This window comes from Arachis hypogaea, chromosome 5 (genome assembly GCF_003086295.3).
Source record: "Arachis hypogaea cultivar Tifrunner chromosome 5, arahy.Tifrunner.gnm2.J5K5, whole genome shotgun sequence".
Classification (NCBI taxonomy): domain Eukaryota; kingdom Viridiplantae; phylum Streptophyta; class Magnoliopsida; order Fabales; family Fabaceae; genus Arachis; species Arachis hypogaea.
Window position 1 is genome coordinate 44,738,138 of NC_092040.1, and position 11,254 is coordinate 44,749,391.

An 11,254-nucleotide genomic window follows, 5' to 3' on the forward strand; every position below is an offset into this window, starting at 1 on the left:
TTGCACAGAAAAAGCTGGGCGTTCAAAACGCCCAGTGAAGAAGGACAGACTGGCGTTTAAACGCCAGCCAGGGTACCTGGTTGGGCGTTTAACGCCCAAAAGGGTATAGTTTTGGGCGTTAAACGCCAGAATGTGCACCATTCTGGGCGTTTAACGCCAGGATGGCACAAGAGGGAAGATTCTGTTTTCAATGCAATTTTTTTTCAAGTTTTCAAAGTTTTTCAAAATCAAATCTTTTTCAAATCATATCTTTTCAATCATATGTTTTCAAAATCAATTTCTTTCTATTTTTCAAAGATACTTGCTATCAATTATTGATTTGATTCAACATTTCAAGTATGTTGTCTTTTCTGTTGAGAAAGGTTTAATGTTTGAGTCATATCTTTTCTTGTTAGCCAAGTTTTTAATTTTCAAAATCAAATCTTTTAAAAAAAATGTTTTTCAAATCATATCTTCTCAATCACATCTTTTTAAAACTAATCATATCTTCTTAACCACATCTTTTTCAAAATAGTTTTCAATCAAATCTTTTTGATTTCTAATTTCAAAATCTTTTTCAAAAAAATCACTTGATTTCTTTTCCACTTTCATTTTCGAAAATCAATTAGTATTTTTCAAAATGTTTTCAAAATCTTTTACTTGATTTTCGAAAATCACTTCCCTTCTTCTCATATCCTTCTATTTATGGACTAACACTAGCCCTTAATGCAAAATTCGAACTCCATCTTCTTTGATAAAGTTCAAATTTTCTACTTCTGCCTTTCATTTTTCTTTTCCTCTGACACCTAAAGGAATCTCTATACTGTGACATAGAGGATTCCACATTTTCTTGTTCCCTTCTCTCTCTTATGAGCAGGAGCAAAGACAAAAGCATTCTTGTTGAGGCTGATCCTGAACCTGAAAGGACCTTGAAGAGAAAGCTAAGAGAAGCCAAAGCACAACTCTCTGTAGAGGACCTAAACGAATTCTTCAAAGAAGAAGAACACATGGCAGCCGAAAACGACAACAATGCCAACAATGCAAGGAAGGTGCTGGGTGACTTTACTGCACCTACTCCCGACTTTTATGGGAGAAGCATCTCTATCCCTGCCATTGGAGCAAACAACTTTGAGCTTAAACCTCAATTAGTTTCTCTAATGCAACAGAATTGCAAGTTCCATGGACTTCCATTGGAAGATCCTCATCAGTTTTTAGCTGAGTTCTTGCAAATCTGTGACACTGTCAAGACTAATGGGGTTGACCCTGAGGTCTACAGACTGATGCTATTCCCTTTTGCTATAAGAGACAGAGCTAGGACATGGTTGGACTCACAACCTAAAGAAAGCCTGGACTCTTGGAAAAAGCTAGTCAATGCCTTCTTGGCAAAGTTCTTTCCACCTCAAAAATTGAGTAAGCTTAGAGTGGAAGTCCAAACCTTCAACAGAAGGAAGGAGAATCCCTCTATGAAGCTTGGGAAAGATACAAACAATTAATCAGAAAGTGTCCTTCTGATATGCTTTCTGAATGGAGCATCATAGGTATTTTCTATGATGGTCTCTCTGAACTGTCCAAAATGTCTTTGGATAGCTCTGCTGGAGGATCTCTTCATCTGAAGAAGACGCCTACAGAAGCTCAAAAGCTAATTGAAATGGTTGCAAATAACCAATTCATGTACACTTCTGAAAGAAATCCTGTGAACAATGGGACTAGTCAGAAGAAAGGAGTTCTTGAGATTGATACTCTGAATGCCATATTGGCTCAGAACAAAATATTGACCCAACAAGTCAATATGATTTCTCAAAGTCTGTCTGGAATGCAAAATGCACCAAGCAGTACTAAGGAAGCTTCATCTGAGGAAGAAGCTTATGATCCTGAGAACCCTTCAATGGAAGAGGTGAATTACATGGGAGAACCCTATGGAAACACCTATAATCCTTCATGGAGAAATCATCCAAATTTTTCATGGAAGGACCAACAGAGACCTCAACAAGGTTTCAATAATAATAATGGTGGAAGAAACAGGTTTAGCAATAGCAAACCTTTTCCATCATCTTCTCAGCAACAGACAGAGAGTTCTAAACAGAATAACTCTGACTTAGCAACCATGGTCTCTGATCTGATCAAAACCACTCAAAGTTTCATGACTGAAACAAGGTCCTCCATTAGAAATTTGGAGGGACAAGTGGGTCAGCTGAGCAAAAAAATTACTGAACTCCCTCTTAGTACTCTCCCAAGCAATACAGAAGAAAATCCAAAAGGAGAGTGCAAAGCCATCAACATGGCCGAATTTTGGGAGGAAGGAGAGGCAGTGAACGCCACTGAGGAAGACCTCAATGGATGTCCACTGGCCTCCAATGAGTTCCCCAATGAGGAACCATGGGAATCTGAGGCTCAAAATGAGACCATAGAGATTCCATTGGACTTACTTCTGCCATTCATGAGCTCTGATGAGTATTCTTCCTCTGAAGAGGATGAGTATGTCACTGAAGAGCAAGTTGCTAAATACCTTGGAGCAATCATGAAGCTAAATGACAAGTTGTTTGGAAATGAGACTTGGGAGGATGAAGCTCCTTTGCTCACCAAAGAACTGGATAACTTGTCTAGGCAGAAACTGCCTCAAAAGAGACAGGATCCTGGGAAGTTTTCGCTACCTTGTACCATAGGCACCATGACCTTCAAGAGGGCCTTGTGTGACTTAGGGTCAAGTGTAAACCTCATGCCTCTCTCTGTAATGGAGAAGCTAGGGATCTTTGAGGTGCAAGCTGCAAAAATCTCACTAAGATGGCAGACAATTCAAGAAAACAAGCCTATGGACTTGTAGAGGATGTTCTGGTAAAAGTTGAAGACCATTACATCCCTACTGATTTTATAGTCCTAGAGACTGGGAAGTGCATGGATGAATCCATCATCCTTGGCAGACCCTTCCTAGCCACAGCAAGGGCTGAGATTGATGTTGATAGAGGAGAGTTGATTATTCAAGTGAATGAAGAATCCTTGGTGTTTAAGGCTCAAGGATATCCCTCTATCATCATGGAGAGGAAGCATGAAGAGCTTCCCTCAAAACAGAGCCAAACAGAGCCCCCACAGTCAAACTCTAAGTTTGGTGTTGGGAGGCCACAACCAAACTCTAAGTTTGGTGTTGAACCCCCACATTCAAACTCTAAGTTTGGTGTTGGGAGGTTCCAACATAGCTCTGAGCATTTCTGAGGCTCCATGAGAGTCCTCTGTCAAGCTAGTGACATTAAAGAAGCGCTTGTTGGGAGGCAACCCAATGTTTTATAATTAACTATTTTCTTTTGTTGTTTTATGTTTTTTGTAGGTTGATGATCATGAGAAGTCACAAAATCAATGAAAAAAGCAAAAACAGAATGAAAAACAGGAAGAAAAATAGCACACCCTGGAGGACGCACCTACTGGCGTTTAAACACCAGTGAGGTTAGCTGTTGGGCGTTTAACGCCCAGTCTGGCACCATTCTGGGCGTTTAACGCCAAAAAGGGGCACCAGACTGGCGTTAAACGCCAGAAAAGGGCAAGAAGCTGGCGTTAAACGCCAGAAATGGGCACCAGCCCGGCGTTTAACGCCAGAATTGGCACAAAACGAGATTTTGCTTGCCATTTGGTGCAGGGATGACTTTTCCTTGACACCTCAGGATCTGTGGACCCCACAGGATCCCTACCTACCCCACCACTTTCTCCCTCCTTCACTCCTTCATTTTCACACAACCTAAACACTACTTCTTCCCCTTCTTGGCCGAAAACAAAAGCCATTCCCATCTCCTTCATTTCTTCTTCTTCTACTCTCTTCTTTCTTCTTTTGCTCGAGGACGAGCAAACATTTTAAGTTTGGTGTGGTAAAAGCATTGCTTTTTGTTTTTCCATAACCATTTATGGCATCCAAGGCCGGAGAAACCTCTAGAAAGAGGAAAGGGAAGGCAAAAGCTTCCACCTCCGAGTCATGGGAGATGGAGAGATTCATCTCAAGGGATGCACTTTCCTCCACAAAACTATTGGGAGCAACTAAACACCTCCCTAGGAGAATTGAGTTCCAACATGGGACAACTAAGGGTGGAGCATCAAGAACACTCCATCATCCTCCATGAAATTAGAGAAGATCAAAGAATCATGAGAGAGGAGCAACAAAGACAAGGAAGAGACATTGAGAAGCTCAAGCACTCTATAGGATCATCAAGAGGAAGAAAGAGCCGCCATCACTAAGGTGGACCCGTTCCTTAATTTCCTTGTTCTTTATTTTCCTGTTTTTCGAGTTTTAGTGCTTATGTTTGTCCATGTTTGTGTCTTGTGATCATTAGTGTCTTAGTGTCTATGCCTTAAAGTTATGAATGTCCTATGAATCCATCACCTTTCTTAAATGAAAAATGTTCTTAATTGAAAAAGAGAAGAATTGCATGAATTTTGAATTTTATAACAGTTTAATTATTTTGATGTGGTGGCAATATTTTTGTCTTCTGAATGTATGCTTAAACAGTGCATATGTCTTTTGAATTTGTGGTTCATGAATGTTGGCTCTTGAAAGAATGATGAAAAAGGAGACATGTTACTGAGGATCTGAAAAATCATAAAAATGATTCTTGAAGCAAGAAAAAAAAGCAGTGAATACAAAAAAAAAGAGAAAAAAAAGAAAAAGAAAAAGAAAGAAAGAAAAAGGAAGAAATAAAGTTGTGATCAAAGGCAAAAAGAGTGTGCTTAAGAACTCTGGACACCTCTAATTGGGGACTCTAGCAAAGCTGAGTCACAATCTGAAAAGGTTCACCCAATTATGTGTCTGTGGCATGTATGTATCCGGTGGTAATATTGGAAGACAGAGTGCTTTGGGCCATGGCCAAGACTCAATAAGTAGCTTTGTTCAAGAATCATCATACTTAAATAGGAGAATCAATAACACTATCTGGATTCTGAGTTCCTAAAGAAGCCAATCATTCTGAATTTCAAAGGATAGAGTGAGATGCCAAAACTGTTCAGAGGCAAAAAGCTAAAAGCCCCGCTCATCTAATTAATACTGATCTTCATAGATGTTTTTGGAATTCATTGCATATTCTATTCTTTTTATCTTATTTGATTTTCAGTTGCTTGAGGACAAGCAACAATTTAAGTTTGGTGTTGTGATGAGCGGATAATTTGTACGCTTTTTGGCATTGTTTTTAGTATGTTTTAGTATGATCTAGTTAGTTTTTAGTATATTTTTATTAGTTTTTAGTTAAAATTCACTTTTCTGGACTTTACTATGAGTTTGTGTATTTTTCTGTGATTTCAGGTATTTTCTGGCTGAAATTGAGGGACCTGAGCAAAAATCTGATTCAGAGACTGAAAACGACTGCAGATGCTGTTGGATTCTGACCTCCCTGCACTCGAAGTGGATTTTCTGGAGCTACAGAAGCCCTATTGGCGCGCTCTCAATGGCGTTGGAAAGTAGACATCCTGGGCTTTCCAGCAATATATGATAGTCCATACTTTGCCCAAGATTTGATGGTCCAAACCGGCGTTCAAAGTCACCCTCAGGAATTCCAGCGTTAAACGCCGGAACTGGCACCAAAATGGGAGTTAAACGCCCAAACTGGCATAAAAGCTGGCGTTTAACTCCAAGAAGAGTCTCTACACGAAAATGCTTCATTGCTCAGCCCAAGCACACACCAAGTGGGCCCGGAAGTGGATTTTTATGTCTTTTACTCATCTCTGTACACCCTAGGCTACTAGTTTTCTATAAGTAGGACCTTTTACTTTTGTATTAGAAATAATCTTTTGATCACTTTAGATCTCTAGATCATCTTTGGACATCTAGTTCTTAGATCATTGGGAGGCTGGCCATTCGGCCATGCCTAGACCCTGTACTTATGTATTTTCAACGGTGGAGTTTCTACACACCATAGATTAAGGTGTGGAGCTCTGCTGTACCTCGAGTATTAATGCAATTACTATTGTTCTTCTATTCAATTCCGCTTGTTCTTGTTCTAAGATATCACTTGTTCTTCAACTTGATGAATGTGATGATCCGTGACACTCATCATCATTCTCACCTATGAACGTGTGACTGACAACCACCTCCGTTCTACCTTCGATTGGGTGAATATCTCTTGGATTCCTGATACACGATGCATGGTTGATCGCCTGACAACCGAGTGCTCGCCTGACAAACGAGCCAGCCATTCCGTGAGATCAGAGTCTTCGTGGTATAGGCTAGACCTGATGGCGGCATTCAAGAGAATCCGGAAGGTCTAACCTTGTATGTGGTATTCTGAGTAGGATTCAATGATTGAATGACTGTGACGTGCTTCAAACTCCTGAGGGCGGGGCGTTAGTGACAGACGCAAAAGAATCACTGGATTCTATTCCGGCCTGATTGAGAACCGACAGATGGATAGCCGTGCCGTGACAGGGTGCGTTGAACATTTTCACTGAGAGGATGGGAGGTAGCCACTGACAACGGTGAAACCCTTGCATAAGCTTGCCATGGAAAGGAAGAAGAAGGATTGGATGAAGACAGTAGGAAAGCAGAGAGACGGAAGGGAAGGCATCTTCATACGCTTATCTGAAGTTCCTACCAATGAATTACATAAGTATCTCTATCTTTATCTTTATGTTTTATGCGTTTATCACCATACCCATTTGAGTTTGCCTGATTGAGATTTACAAGGTGACCATAGCTTGCTTCATACCAAAAATCTCTGTGGGATCGACCCTTACTCGCGTAAGGTTTATTACTTGGACGACCCAGTACACTTGCTGGTTAGTTGTGCGAAGTTGTGTTTATGCCATGGTATTGAACACCAAGTTTTTGGTTTCATTACCGGAGATTATTTGATTTGTGAAAAGTATTGATCACAATTTCGTGCACCAATACTACAAGACACAAGAATGGCTAATATGAATATGGAAGTATAATTGAAGCAAACAAAACAGCAGTTATCAAAACAAATAACAGAAAAGTGCCAAGCAGTTCAATTAAGAAGTGGGAAAACATTAAATACCTCACTTCAAAGCAGCAGGAAGCCAAGAAATGAACAAACTGCTACCCAAAATCCCTCTGAGGACAATAAGAGCCCAAAGAGGAATAATTCTGGTGCTCAAACGCCAGAAAAGGGTGGAGAGCTGGCGTTAAACGCCCAACCCATGCTCAGTTTTGGCGTTCAAACGCCACAAACAGGCAATGAGTTGGCATTAAACGCCCAATGGAAGCTCAATTCTGCCGTTCAAATGCTAGAAACAGGTAAGGAGTTGGCGTCCAATGCTAATCCAGCTTCCAACCCTAGTGTTCAAATGCCAGTGAGGGATCAAACACATACAAGTGCTGATAGTAACCCCTCTAAGAAGGCTTTTCCAACCATCTCTGTAGGAAATAAACCTGCAGCAACTAAGGTTGAGGAATACAAAGCTAAGATGCCTTATCCTCAGAAACTCTGCCAAGCAGAATAGGATAAGCAATTTGCCCGTTTGTAGACTATCTCAGGACTCTTGAAATAAAGATTCTGTTTGCAGAGGCACTTGAGCAAATACCCTCTTATGCTAAGTTCATGAAAGAGATCTTGAGTCATAAGAAGGACTGGAGAGAAACTGAAAAAGTTTTTCTCATTGAAGAATGCAGTGCAGTCATTCTAAAAAGTTTACCAGAAAAGCTTAAAGATCCCGGAAGCTTCATGATACCATGCACATTAGAGGGTACTTGTACCAAGAAAGCTCTATGTGATCTTGGAGCAAGTATCAACCTAATACCTGCATCTACTATCAAAAACCTTGGTTTGACTGAAGAAGTCAAACCAACCCGGATATGTCTCCAACTTGCTGATGGCTCCATTAAATACCCATCAGGCGTGATTGAAGACATGATTGTCAAGGTTGGGCCATTTGCCTTTCCCACTGACTTTGTGGTGCTGGAAATGGAGGAGCACAAGAGTGCAACTCTCATTCTAGGAAGACCTTTTCTAGAAACTGGACGAACCCTCATTGACGTTCAAAAAGGGGAATTAACCCTGAGATTCAATGAGGATGAGTTTAAGTTGAATGTTCTCAAAGCTATGCAGCATCCAGACACCCCAAACGACTGCATGAGCATTGATATTATTGACTCTCTGGTGGAAGAGGTCAATATGATTGAGAGTCTCGAATCAGAGCTAGAGGATATCTTTAAAGATGTTCAGCCTGATCTGGAGGAACCAGAGAGAATAATAGAACCTCTGAAAATCCCTCAGGAAGAGGAGAAACCTCCTAAACCCGAGCTCAAACCCTTACCACCATCCCTAAAATACACATTTCTGGGAGAAAGTGACACCTTTCATGTAATCATAAGCTCTACCTTAGAGCCACAGAAAGAGGAAGCATTAATTCAAGTGTTGAGGACACACAAGACAGCTCTTGGGTGGTCCATCAGTGATCTTAAGGGCATTAGCCCATCCAGATGCATGTACAAAATCCTATTGGAGGATGACGCTAAGCCAGTGGTCCAACCACAGAAGCGGCTGAATCCAGCCATGAAGGAGGTGGTGCAGAAGGAGGTCACTAAATTACTAGAAGCTGGGATTATTTATCCTATTTATGATAGCCCCAGGGTAAGCCCTGTACAAGTCGTCCCTAAGAAGGGAGGCATGACAATGGTTCATAATAAGAAGAATGAACTGGTTCCTACAAGAACAGTTACAGGGTGGCGCATGTGTATTAACTACAGAAGACTCAATACAGCCACCAGAAAGGATCATTTTCCTTTACCATTCATAGACCATATGCTAGAAAGACTAACAGGTCATGATTACTACTGCTTTTTGGATAGCTATTCAGGTTACAACCAGATTGCAGTAGATCCCCAGGATCAAGAGAAAACAGCATTCACATGTCCATCTGGAGTATTTGCATACAGAAGGATGCCATTTGGCCTGTGCAATGCACCTGCAAATTTTTAGAGATGCATGCTCTCTATTTTCTCTGATATGGTGAAAAAATTTCTGGAAGTCTTTATGGATGACTTCTCAGTATTTGGAGACTCATTCAGCTCCTGTCTTGACCATCTGGCACTTGTTCTAAAAAGGTGCCAAGAGACTAACCTAGTTTTAAACTGGAAAAAATGTCACTTTATGGTGACTGAAGGAATTGTCCTTGGGCACAAAATTTCGAACAAAGGAATAGAGGTGGATCAAGCTAAGGTGGACGTAATTGAAAAATTACCACCACCTGCCAATGTTAAGGCAATCAGAAGCTTTCTGGGGCATGTAGGATTCTATAGGAAGTTTATAAAAGATTTTTCAAAAATTGCAAAACCTCTGAGTAAACTGCTAGCTGATGACACACCATTTATCTTTGATAAGGAGTGTCTGCAGGCATTTGAGACTCTGAAAGCTAAGATGGTCACAGCACTAGTCATCTCTACACCAGACTGGATATTACCATTTGAATTAATGTGTGATGCCAGTGATCATGCCATTGGTGCAATGTTGGGACAGAGGCATGACAAGCTTCTGCACGACATTTATTATGCCAGCCGTGTTCTAAATGATGCGCAGAAGAACTACATGATGAGCGGATAATTTATACGCTTTTTGGCATTATTTTTAGGTAGTTTTTAGTAGGATCTAGCTACTTTTAGGGATGTTTTTATTGGTTTTTATGAAAAATTCACATTTCTGGACTTTACTATGAGTTCGTGTGTTTTTCTGTGATTTCAGGTATTTTCTGGCTGAAATTGAGGGACCTGAGCAAAAATCTGATAGGAGGCTGACAAAGGACTACTGATGCTGTTGGATTCTGACCTCCCTACACTCGAAATGAATTTTCTGGAGCAAAAGAACTCCAAATGGTGCGCTCTTAACTGCGTTGGAAAGTAGACATCCAGGGCTTTCCAGAAATATATAATAGTTTACACCTTATTCAAGTTTAGATGACGCAAACTGGCGTTCAACGCCAGTTCTATGCTGCATTCTAGAGTAAAACGCCAGAAACACGTCACAAATCAGAGTTAAACGCCAAAAACAGGTTACAACATGGCGTTTAACCCCAGGAGAAGCCTCTGCACGTGTAAAGCTCAAGCTCAGCCCAAGCACACACCAAAGTGGGCCCCAGAAGTGGATTTCTACACTTAGACTTATTTCTGTAAACCCTAGTAACTAGTTTAGTATAAATAGAACTTTTTACTATTGTATTAGACGTCTTAGTCATCCTGGTTCCCTCTATGGGGCCAGAACCAATGAACACCTTCATCACTTATGTATTTTCAACGGTGGAGTTTCTACACACTATAGATTAAGGGTGTGGAGCTCTGCTGTACCTCGAGAATTAATGCAATTACTATTATTCTTCTATTCAATTCAAGCTTATTCTTGTTCTAAGATATCATTCGTACTTCAACCTGATGGATGTGATGATTCATGACACTCATCATCATCTGTCCTTATGAACGTGTGCCTGACAACCACCTCCGTTCTACCTTAGATTGAATGAATATCTCTTGGATTCCTTAATCAGAATCTTCGTGGTATAAGCTAGAATTATTGGCGGCCATTCTTGAGAATCCAGAAAGTCTAAACCTTGTCTGTGGTATTCCGAGAAGGATTCAGGGATTGAATGACTGTGACGAGCTTCAAACTCGCGATTGTTGGGCGTAGTGATAGACGCAAAAGAATCAATGGATTCTATTCTGACATGATTGAGAACCGACAGATGATTAGCCGTCGGTGCACGAAATTTTGATCATCAATGGCGCCATCAACATGGTACGCTCAATTGCAATCTCAACTCTTTATCACAACTTCGCACAACTAACCAGCAAGTGCACTGGGTCGTCCAAGTAATAAACCTTACGCGAGTAAGGGTCGATCCCACGGAGATTGTTGGTATGAAGCAAGCTATGGTCATCTTGTAAATCTCAGTCAGGCGGATTCAAATGGTTATGGGGGATTGATAATTAAAAGATGAATAAAACATAAAATAAAGATAGAGATAGTTATGTAATTCACTGGTGAGAATTTCAGATAAGCGTATGGGGATGCTTTGTCCCTTCCGTCTCTCTACTTTCCTACTGTCTTCATCCAATCCTTCTTACTCCTTTCCATGGCAAGCTGTATGTTGGGCATCACCGTTGTCAATGGCTACAGTCACGTCCTCTCAGTGAAAATGTTCAACGCGCTCTGTCACAGCACGGTTATTCATCTGTCGGTTCTCGATCATGTCGGAATAGAATCCAGTGATTCTTTTGCGTCTGTCACTAACGCCCCACAATCGCGAGTTTGAAGCTCGTCACAGTCATTCAATCCCTGAATCCTACTCAGAATACCACAGA

At 40.8% G+C, this 11,254-nt stretch overlaps 1 non-coding gene across 1 annotated transcript; it reads right to left on the reverse strand.

The window, feature by feature from the left end:
* Positions 1-1,391: 1,391 nt before the first annotated feature.
* LOC112805075 (small nucleolar RNA R71) lies at positions 1,392-1,498 on the reverse strand. The gene has a single exon (XR_003203686.1). It is a non-coding gene; the product is annotated as a small nucleolar RNA R71 (small nucleolar RNA).
* Positions 1,499-11,254: the final 9,756 nt, after the last annotated feature.